This window comes from Trachymyrmex cornetzi, unplaced genomic scaffold, assembly GCF_001594075.2.
Source record: "Trachymyrmex cornetzi isolate Tcor2-1 unplaced genomic scaffold, Tcor1.1 scaffold35, whole genome shotgun sequence".
Lineage (NCBI taxonomy): Eukaryota > Metazoa > Arthropoda > Insecta > Hymenoptera > Formicidae > Trachymyrmex > Trachymyrmex cornetzi.
The window spans coordinates 189,306-201,697 of NW_017298213.1; the positions used below are offsets into that span (position 1 = coordinate 189,306).

The following is a 12,392-nucleotide window of genomic DNA, read 5'->3' on the forward strand; positions in this document are numbered from 1 at the left end:
TGATTTTAACGTCAGTGTATGTCACCCTCGGAATGATGAAATATTGATTCTTAACATTTTTTCTTAGTGTGCTTATTTTTCGAGATATTTGAAAGTTTTAGGTTAAAAAAATCACCCTGTATACATGTTATCTAATGTAATAATTGTAAGAAGTTATTCAATCAGAAGTTAAATATCATCGTATTTAAAATTATTAAATTTTATATTATTTTTTCCATTTACTGTTTAAATAAAAAGCATAAAATGTAATAATAATTAATAATTGCTAATCGGTCCATTTCAGACGTAATAATTATACAGCAGATAATTCGGTCATTTCGAAAAGAGTGTTTCAAAAAGATTTTTTATTGCAAAGTGCATGAGCATACATCTAATTTACATGATTTACGAGCGACAAAAAGTTAATTGTTTACATTAAAAGCTATGTGGAAAAAAGTTTCGAGCACGTATTATTAAATTATTCATTATCATGTAATGTGAAACTAATTATATGAACCATTTGTGTTCTTATTATGATTAATAAAAATTCAATTATATACTTTAAATACATAGACTATATTTATTAATAGCAACAACATATTGTAAATATAATAAAAATTTTAATTTCTAATTTAAAATTTATTTAGATTACAATATTATAAATATTACCAATGTTATAAACTTTTTGATAAAAATTTTTATAATTTGTTTATATACACACACACACATATATACATATATAGATATATAAATATAATATTCTTTAAAACTTTTAGAATGTGAATTGTCATTTTAAAGAGTGAAATTTCTCTTTTAATGATTGAAAATTGAGCGACTCTTTTTCAGTATTTCAATTTCCGTTTTTAAAGTGAAATTTCACTGTAAAGAATTTTCAAAATACATATATTAATTATTAACGCTTAATTCTTATTTCCTGACATAATTTGATATTCTGTTCTTATTTTAAAATCGCGTATTTATATAATATAAACTTGTTAAAAAGTGTCAGAAAAAGTTTAAAAGATATAATCCATTGTATGTTGTTATTTAGAATATTTTGGAAGAACATTATAAAATTGCTATCATATCAGGATCTTTTTTAAGCTGTTAAAAATAATTTCTATTGTATTTTAATACAACAGAAATATTTTTATAAGAATAGATATACATCGACAATTAATTTGCAATAGTTTTCCTACAACATTCTAAATATTTCGCGGAGTTTGTTCGTCTAATTCCTTTCAATAAGGTTAACATGATGAAAAAAAATTCAGTTCCGCTGATCATAAATCATTGAAACTATTCGGCTCGTAAAGTATATATACTTTTAACGGAATTCTGGGAAAGTTAAAAGACATTCTGTAAACGCGTTCTCCACCTGTCGAAGAGATAGCAATAGCTTGGTCCCATCTTGGTACATGTACATCAAGGAGAATATAACGTATCGTTCACGCGGTTGCACTGCATGCTAGCTAATGCAATCCCTTCTCATTAAAAACTCATAAAATCCAGGATCCGCGGAGACGTTTCTCTCATGGCGAGGAAGGAGAAAGGTCCGAGGTAGAGGATCTAGGAACGAGGAGAAGGCGAAGGTAGAAACCAGTTCCCTAGGCGTTAGCTCTGAGCAAAGAGGAGAGTTCTTTCCCACATGAAAATCATGCCATGGACAGATGGATATTCCTGCAACTTGCGAGCCTTTCATACCGTGTACATTCGTGTAAATGAAAATGCGCCAGCACGTGCACGGTTTCCTATTTCGCGAACATTTTTGTAATAAATCATAGAGTTGTTTACTACCTGCGAGCTATTCGATCAGATTAACGTCGAGATTAACGTCTCGTCTTGGCAAAAGCATATTAAATGCTAATCGCATTTGTATCTGTCTGATAAGCGATGAATCAATAGATTAGGAAGTATCAAACAAATTTTCCAATTCTAAAATACTTACTATTTAAAAGTAAAATCACTTAATGTACAATTTAAGTTTTGTGCCTATTTATAGAAAATGATATACAATTGATCTGGTGGTTATCAAAGTTTTTATTTTTTTGTAATAAAGGCCAAAAAAAGTATTAAATAAAACAACAGTAAAATTATTTATAAAATCTTAAATTTCTGCTTAATATTTCTTCTTTTAATTAATATAAATAATATTTTATAAAAAAATATTACAACATAAAGTTGTGCTTTTTATATTACGTTAAATTTTAATGCCCAAGATATTGAATTGCTAACATAAATCAGTGATACATTGATTTTCAAATAAAATAACGTAATGAAATTCGTTTACATGATCAAATATGACTTGTGACGTTAAGCTTGTAAGCAACGAACAGTAATGCACACAAAACGCAGATTTATTGGAAGCCGTTGAAAAGCCATCGATCTCTCATTCGGCCGCGCATTACGCCACGAGAAGATAAACCGAGATATAATGAGACTTGAAGAGGAGAAGGTCAGTTCCTCAAGCGATGTTTACCAGCCGCTACTACTTGCATGTAGTTCTGACGGCAATTTGATGTCCTTGCCTCTCCTCTTCGATGTTCTGCATCGTAAAAGAAATTAGGTAGGACGGAGGGAACGTAGTAGGCGGTAGGTTCGTTAACCCGTCGTACGGACATCGTTGCAGAAATGCAATTCGCCAGCTGACGATACGCTTAACTGCAACGAACTAACCGTGATGCAGGATATACTAAACAGGAGGATGAAGGAAGACTTCTAACGCGGGAGGGTGGTGCATTAGGTGGAGATAGCTAATGCGAGGGGGAAGCGCAGACACTGCGGAGCTTTTTAATTTCTAATTATTGCATAATGACCCTGCACTCCGACCCTCGACACCGCGTGCAGACCTTATGTCTCGATAGAACGCACAACTAAGACCTTTAGTTATGGGTTGCGATAATTGCCAATTTCCATAGGTTCTTGTTCTACGTTCTGATAGAGCTCACATGTGTCGGTCGATTCTAATTGCAGGCTGCGTTCACAATGAAAGTATTCAAAATACACAAATATATATCTCTAAAAGATATTTTTTTAATACTGTCCCATCATACAATACGCTCTATTTATATATTTTCTGTAAAATATAAACGATTAATTTTGTTAAAATAGAAATACAATTTGATTGACATAAAAGAGAATTTTCCGAATCTATAAAAAAAATTAAGAGACTAACTTGTAAAGCTTTAACATATTCGCGTATTTCTGCCCTTAAGAAAAAGTGTTTCAATATACTGATTAACTATTCAGTAACTAATGATATTTTATCAGTTATTGGTAAAATATCATCGCAGTTACTGAATAAGTTAATCAGTATATTGAAACATTTTTTCCTAAGGGTGTGTTTGCAAAAGTTTGATTTTAAAATCGTTGCTTATGCGATCGTTGTGGAGATGCCTTTAAACTGGTCCATCTGCACTATGGCACAGATCATAGAGAATGCAGCTCGTGCAGCCAATATCCACTTTGTAATCCGTGCACAAGAGCTTCCTACACAGATGCACGTGGGGAATCGCAGGTAGGCAAGCAGGTACGCGAAGAGGATAGGTGGATTCCTAGGTGTGCGCATCTGGCCGCGTTGCACATGCGAGCAGTGGTATCTGATTCCCCGACGGAAGTCCCGTTCTTGCTCAATAACGCAGACGATCTGCCGGGAATAATGATTGTTTCACAGGCAACGAATTTGTACGTACAATCGAGTCAGAAACCGCGGTCCCGTCTTACAAAGTATTCCCATCTACGCGTTTACCCGTGTAGCGTTCATTAAAATTAATATCTTCTATGAAGAACTGTAGCGTACACTTATTTTCTCCGTATGATGAAAATCGTTTCCATTTAAAGGACTTCGACGCGGGAAAATAAAGTTGATTCTTATCGCAGCGGTAATTCGTTTATTATTACAATCACGCCGTATCTAATGCTAAACCTGAGCGTCGACGAGTGTGAATAAATTCTGCGGAGTACGTGATCGCTACAGACCGATCAACGATTAAGAGCGATACCTACTCTTAATTAGGAGTTAACTCCTGGTCGTATTGCAGGTGGAATCCGTTACGTACACGTCTTTCACCTGTATACTTGGATATTTCTATTGAAAAAGAAGAAGGGGATTATCATACTTTTTACCAGAATTGAGTGAGTGAGTGAATGAGGGTGTGTGTGTGTGTGGGGGGGGGGGGAAGGGAGAAAAAAGAATATGAATGAGAGTTAAAACGAATAAGGAACGAGAAAACATGCGTATGCATAATTTCGATTACAAGGCTCGATGATATTCAAAATTATACGCTTACGTGTCTCCTCATATATTTCATATTCAGATATTCTCATAATAACTAATAATGTATTAATATGAATATTCTTCACAATGGATATACATTAATTACAGTTTCTCTGTAATCGCATTTTGTGTTCAAATCAGCATTTTCCATCGCAGATAAAACAATTAGTTCTACTACTCTTTTACCATCATTTATGGATGCTGGCAATTAGATAGACATGTCGGTATAACGCGCATGGAAGTTGCGTCAGGCCAATATTATGAATAAATTTCATATAATAGCGATTATGATATCTAGTTACATTATAGGAATATTAAAATTTAGCGCCTGTGTATTACAAGGTCAGTTTACTAAGATCAATTGTAGATCACAAAAGAATAATTCTGTCGGCAATCACCTGCCCCATGTGCGTGGTCATACACGGCGACAGGTATTGCACCTGTAATACACCTGCATCCGATCGTCCGATTTGGAAGAATTTATCGCTTCGCCCCGATTATCAGAAATTTATCTATATTGGTACAGGCGTAAATAACAATATTATTGGAATTACGATGCAAGATTTATTATCAATATAATTGGACCTTAGGACGATTAATCATTTATTTAATTAGATCTTTGCGTAATGTCATTACATCTTATCGTTATATCATTTGCTAATAACAATAATAAATCTTTATTATTAATTCAATCATTATTATATTATGTATAATACAAAATTTCTTATTTTAATTTTAAAAAATGATAACAAAGAAGTGCTATGAATGCATTGTTCCGAAAAAATTAAAAACCAGAAAAATGAGAAGAGAGAGAGAGAGAGAGAGAGAGAGAGAAGAGAGAGAGATGAGACAAAATTCTCGCGAACTGATATAATTCATCTCATTATCAGTCATTACGCGTATCGCAGGTAAGTGAGATTTATGATGACAATGGTATAATTCATAGTGGCTAAAAATAGAAAGAGTATACAGGAAATGAGGGCGAGTTCGTACCCTGAGTTTTATTTAATTGTTATTTACGCCAAACGATCACGCGATCAAGGGAAAGGAAAGAGCCGCCATTTATCGGTGATAAGTACAAGCGGGGAAAACTGAGAGAATGTAAGGGCGTATACGACTGATTTAGAGAACTAATTCGCGACAATTATCGCCGTGTTGAATTATAGCTTTAAGTCACGCGGGTTCTTGTATCCATCATCACGTCTCCATATCAAAATACACATATAAAACAGAAAAGTTCCATTTCTTTCATTATAAATAATTTTTCTCATTATATATATAGTATAACGTCACGAAAGATAAATAATAATTACTGATTTTAAATTTTACAATATATAATTACAAAACTGATTCTGCATTCTATACACGGAGAAAATTTTATATTTAAAATTACTATAATGTTGTAGAAGCGCGCTGCGGACTATCAAGACAATTATAAGTTTAAATGCTATAGCTATTTTTTAAAAAACAATAATGCAACGTAATTTTTACACTTTTTCGTAATAAAAATTTTTTATTACAAAATCAGAACTTATTGAATAAAAGTTAGTATTGTAAAGATAAGTAAAAAATATATACCTAGCAAATTTTGTTTGTGTACTATAGTAAAAATTAACTGTTTTCATGTTAGAATATGGCTTAAGCACTATCTTTTAACAAAAATTACTTTATTTATGTGATAAAAATTAGTATTACCATAGTAAAAGTTATGTCGGAATCATGTTGTGATGGTCCATGAAAAATACAAGACATAGTAAAGTATAATTTAAAATTGTATTAAAATTTAATATAAAATTTTCTCCATGTAGACAAAAAAAAATTTATTTTAGCTCCCTTTTGAACGAAATCAAAAAGTTTTGTAGAGAGTATATAATAAACTATCTATTATTTTTCTAATTTGAGTCAATGATACTCTAGTTGATCCTAGTTGGAAAGAACGTGTTGTTCAAATTGTTGTTGGATTATCAAAATTATTAGAATGTTTGAAATGTTGATGACAATGCTGCAAAATTTTAAAATTTTGCAACTTATAGTTTGAGCGTTCTACATAATTATTTTGATAATTTAAACAAATTTCTTTTCAGATGTACCTAACTAAATTTTTAAATAGGTACTTTAGCAAAACCGTTCTTTCCGTGTACAATGTTTTTTTCAAAAAATATTTCTTTATTTGCTTTGAACATTAAAAAAAAATTTCCTTTTAGTTATTTGCCGATAAATCTTGGACGACATTTAAGAAAGTTTATACATAAATAGGATCAAGGCATCCATAAAAAAAAGTCGCGCGCGTAAGCATCCTATCAGTACGATATCGACTTTATAACATATAGCCACTCAACCCGTTAAAAGAACATCGTCACGCACTTCGACAGGCTAAATTCGAGACGGTCCATACATTACGGAGATATGCATTTATACCGCATCTATGCGTCTGACGCACACGCTGTATGTTCGACACGCCACGGCGCGGCGTGCGTGTGCACCTTGCGCTCGGTACCTTTCTCCCGCGCATTGTCAGACGGAATGCCGGAAGTTTCGATACTTCTATCCAACGGCGTAAAAGCCGCGACTACGTCGAGCAATCTGCCATGCAATAAAATCGGCGACAAGCCGTGAATTCGTGACACAACGCTCATAAAGGGATTTATGTGCACGTTCGAGAGAAATGTGTTGACGTGGCTGACGTTGAAAACGTCATCGACGGTGAGGGCATACGTATGCGTTTGAATTAACCCTGTAAATAATTTTTGTTTCGTATCTATACCGCAAAAACCTAAATTAAAATCACCAGCTAAAGATATTTTCATTTATAAATAGCTAAATTACTGTATGGCATATTTGTATAATAAATATTTAATCGTAGTCATTGTAGTGTTTAATTCAAATTTTTTACAAAATTTTGCACATGTAGGACCTTATGGATTTATTTTTGAAACTCTCTTATATATAAATATACTGAAGACAAGAAAATTAAATATGCATATTAATGTCCCAAAATTCTTCTACTAATAATAAAAAAATTACGAAATTTTAATATTAAATTTTAATATTTAATAATTTACATAGTAAAGCAAACGATATAATAATTTCTGAAACCTTTTACCTATATACATTTATCGCATTTACGTTATATGTTACAAAAGTGTAAATTCCAGCTTGGCAGCTTTACAACTCTATTGTTCTTATCGTAAAATCTTGTAGGTCATGATCGCTGCTACATAACTTAAGACATTCCAGATAATATATAATTGCAAATGTATTTATAGTTGCAATTTTATAGTTGCAACTTTTCTGTATAACAGAAATGTAATCAAGTTAGATTAAACAGATACATACGTATATCTGCAAATTATTGCAAAGATACAACAATTAAAGTATATTAGTATTGTGTATACTAGTTTAAAATATTTTATTTAAAGCGACAAAATTCTGATAACTAAAAAAATTTTATTTCAAATAGTTTTAATTTTTCATATTTATAAAAACTATATTAACGTTTAATGTTCGAATCAACGTTTAATATTTTTACTATTATTTCTATTATTTAAATTATTTTAAATTTCAAAAGCATGATTTTACGAATTATAATTTTTCAATTAATTTTCTTTTAATTTTTTTCAATTTTTTCAATTATTTTATTATTTTAAGTAGTTTTCTTGTAAAATGTTATATAAAAATATTACACCATCATGATATTCAATTCAATGTATACTAAATTCATTAGAGTAACTGTCCCTATTGGTGTGCCTTTATATTTAAGGCTCCTGAGTAGTCATCACATTAAATCGCGATCAGAAGCGAGAACACGTTAATTTTTTGTTATGTACCATTTTTAAATATAAACAATTTGGATAAAATAAAATGATAAGTTCGTTTTAAAACATTTGTAAAAATAAACGAAAACTGTGCTTATCCCCCTGACAGTCAGTAAATAATCATAAAAAGTGATAAAAAAGACGTGTAAGTGAAAATGGGCTACGCATGAGCATTTACCCCGGATCTTATACAATAGAGTTTGAAGTCTTAACCCATAAGAAATGGACGAATCATAATCGATTATTCTCCTGGAATTCGACTGTAATTGGTCAATTTCTTATGACTTAAGGCTTAAAACACCTATTGTAGATCCGGGGTAAATAAAAACACTTCAAATGCCTTTTATCACTTTTTACGATCATTTGTTATTGACTCTTAGCGGAGATAAGGATAACTTTCATCCATTTTTACAATTGTTTTAAAGCAATCTCATCATTTCGTTTTATCCAAATTTAATGTCTTTATACACAAATGGCACGTAATAAAAATTTCTCGCTTCTGACATCATGATTCAATATGGCTGTGGTAACTATTTAGGAGCATTAAATAAGTTATAAAGAAGACTAGCAAAATAAATAAGAAAAGTTTTTTTTTATTTAGTTAAATTATTTTTGAGAGGTGTTTCTGTAAGCAAGAATACTCTCGGGAGGTTGCCAGCTTTTTTCCGAGAGGAGACATGAGCGTAAATATTTTGGCGTAAATAATTTGGTTCCTACTGGAATCGAATCCTCCGGGACCTCTGGCATGATAGACCAGTGAAAAATCCGCCGTTCGGAACCGGCATTAAAATTGTAGGTCCCATATGCTCGTGGCAATTGAATAATCAGCGTGCGCAACACAAGCATATGAGAGAGGTGTAACACAGGCCAGAGGCCTAACAAAAGAAGAAGAAGTTAAATTATTAATGTACACAATACCAAAGATAATATTATATTTTTTAACTATTAAAGTATAGTAAATATTTTTTCGAAAGACGTGAGGAATTTATGTAAGTCCAGTAATACCACAAAGTTTTAAGTTTGTTCCTATTGTGCTTTGTATTGAAGCTGAAAGCGTTGTGTTATGAATGTATATTGAAATTGTAAGTATAATAATAATTTATGCAATATTAACTTAAACAATTAGCTTATATCTATTATCTGTTTTAGTAACTATATGTTAAAATAGTCAAATATTATCATTTTTTAGATTAAAATATAAGAAAAAAAAGTTAAAAATCAAAATTGAGAGAAGTTACAATATTTAATAACTAATTTAATAATGAGTAAGTTGACTTAAAGATATACTACAAGGACAGTTGTCCTAATATACATTTGGAAATCTTTTTTCTTTCAAAGCATTATGCTTATTTTACAATATTGTATAATTTAGATCTCGATATCACATCAGAATTTCAATCTAATAATAGAATTAACAAATAGAAATCAATCTAAAACATTTCTACATGTTTATATGTAGAAACATGAGACAGCGATATATTATAATTAGTATGATAAGAATCATACGATTTAGATCGCAATCTTTTAGAAATGTTTTACCGTTAATAACTTATTTATCACAATGATCTATATATTCTATATTTTATGTAAATGTCAGGTACGCTTAAATATATTTTCAATCCCCAGATAATCAACTGCATTTCACGCATAATATCTGGTATTATACAATGTTGCCGGAAATAAGTTCATAATATCTTATCCGAGATATGAGCCAGATATGAGTGAAATTAATTGATACTAATTGAACAGAGAGTATTAATAACATCAGCGATGTTGGATCTTGCATTTTCATCTGAATTTTTATTGCTTGTATTAAGTTTCTAAATATCGTCGTTGAAGAATATAATTTTTCGAATGATGAAGTTTATAAATAGTCAATCGATTTAAAAATTAAAAATATCATTCATTCTACTTCTTAATTTCAGTCTTTATAGACTATTTATTTTTAATATTATTTATTCTAAGGTATTCAAATAGATGTAGCATTAAGTTACGTCATAGATTTGAAGATTATGAAAGCAATAAGCAATAACGTATCAAAAAGACTGATGCGGTGAAAAAGGTTTGAGATCTTGCAATCTTGCAGCAAACTGTTCAAACGCTTGGGTAGTTTTGTCGCGAAAACCATAGTAGATCTGGTATTGAAAGAGAAAGGATTGATTCAGGATGCGTTGTGAAGATGGAGAGGTGCAAAGGTCCTAGTACAAAGTAAGGACGACAAAGAAATTGCATTGCCGCGTTAAATCTCGGTCGTCGATATACCGACGTAATCAGTTTTCAATTGGTACGATTGATTCTTTCCTTTCTGTGTCGTTGATGTCTTGATCCCGGATAACTACGTTCATTTTTCCAAAGTACACACGTATATACGTGTATCTTTACGATAAGAAATATAAATGCAGTATAAATTAATACAAAAAATGTTATAACCTTTACTTTTTAAAATATAAAACAAATATTTGAAACAAATCAATTTGATTGTAAAAATTAATTTTTACAATAAAAAATAAATTATATATAAATTGTGTACATATACCGATCTAAAATTAAATTTTATTTATGTAGAGAAACTGATTGTTTTATCTACCCATACAGCACAGAAATATTTCAGAAAGATCTAAGAAATGTTTCAACTAAAAAAGTGAAACATTTAAAAAATGTAGCGAAATATTTCTGCAAGATCTTTGAAAGATCTCTGAAAGGTCAAAATGTCCGCAATTCTTCCACATGAAATCTTCCAGAAATATGTCTGAAAGGTCTGAAATATATCTGCAACCTTTGTGCAATATATGCGAAATGGTTTCAAATGTATTTCTTAAGTCTTTCTGAAAGGCCCTTTACATATTTCTGGAAGATTTCATGTGGAAGAATCGCGGACATTTTGACCTTTCAGAGATCTTTCAAAAATCTTGCAGAAGATTTCGTAACATTTCTGACATCTTTCTGAAATATTTCTGTGCTATGAGTGGGCTACTTCTTTTTGGTATTAAATGTACTATTATTCAAGTGCTATAAAAAAACGCATTATAAAATTTTACTTTGAAAAACACTTCATATGCTTTCATCTTCGAGCCCAAATTTGGGATTCATTTTACAGGCGAAATGCTGCGCTCCTTATATTTTCGCTCAGGTGATTCTTATTTACGAGTAAATGCTCTTCGCCGAAGCCCTCTGTCGGTGGAGATGTGTAATTTGTTGCATGTGAAAGATTTCAGGAATAACTTAACTGAATGGTTTGCAAAACGATTTCATATGAAATGTTATAGAGATAATTCAACTGAAAGTTTTGTAAAATTATGTTCATATGAACAGTTTCAGAAATATTACTGTTGCAACATTTCATGTGACATACCACCTCGATCAAAAAGTTCCCGGAATTCATTCAGAAAATTCAAAATACAAGTTTATTCATTAAAAGTGATATTGTCCCCTTCAAAGTACTCCCCATCGACTCCAACGCATTTATGCCAGCGCTTGATCCAGCTCTCGAAACATTTCTGGAACTCTATTGTCGGTATAGCCATCAGAGCTGCGTCTTCGTTTTTTCCATTACCTCCTTTCGGCTGTTAAAACGCGTTCCCCGTGGTTTTTTGACTCGATCGAACAGAAAAAAATCGCAGGGAGCCATATCGGGTGAATTCGATGGCTGTTGGATGCCATTTTTAACGCAAAATTTAATACAAACTCGTTGTTGCAAATTCAACTCCATTTTTAAAACTGTAAAAAATCGAAAACACGTGCAGAAGTAGATGTACTCAAAACGGCGTAACTTTTACAAATGTCAAGCTATGGCGATAAAATTTGGTGGAAATGTTAATGATAGATGTGGCAACTTAACCAAAAAAACAGAACTCAAATCAGCTGATTCAGAGCATCATCCGGTGGTAATTCCACCGGTAGAACGCGGTGTCTTTCGAGGCGATCCATTCATCCACCCATTTTTGGACTTCGTTGTGATTAGAGAAGTGTGTGTCCGTAAGTGCGTGTTGCATCGATCGGAAGAGATGGTAATCCGACGGTGCCAAGTCTGGAGAGTACGCGGGAGAACTCCATTCAAGCTCTAGAAGTGCCTGCTTCACGCTTTTCGCGACATGCGTTCGAGCGTTATCATGCAACAAAATGACTTTGCGTCGATTGTTGGCTACGGATGATCTTTTTTGCATCAATTCGTCACTCAATCTGTATAATTTATAGCGATCAGCTGTAACGGTTTCATTTGGACCCAAAAGTTCGTAATACAGCACACCTTCCTGGCCCCACCAAACGCACAGCAAGGTCTTGCCTTGCCCGTGAATATTCCTCTTCGGCGTTGAAGCGGATGG

The 12,392-nt window shown here is 32.1% G+C and overlaps 1 protein-coding gene across 1 annotated transcript in view; it reads right to left on the reverse strand.

Moving 5' to 3' along the window:
- MESR6 (misexpression suppressor of ras 6) overlaps positions 1–12,392 on the reverse strand; it is a 750,945-nt gene that overhangs the window by 118,023 nt on the left and 620,530 nt on the right. The gene's annotated exons all lie outside the window — the stretch shown is intronic.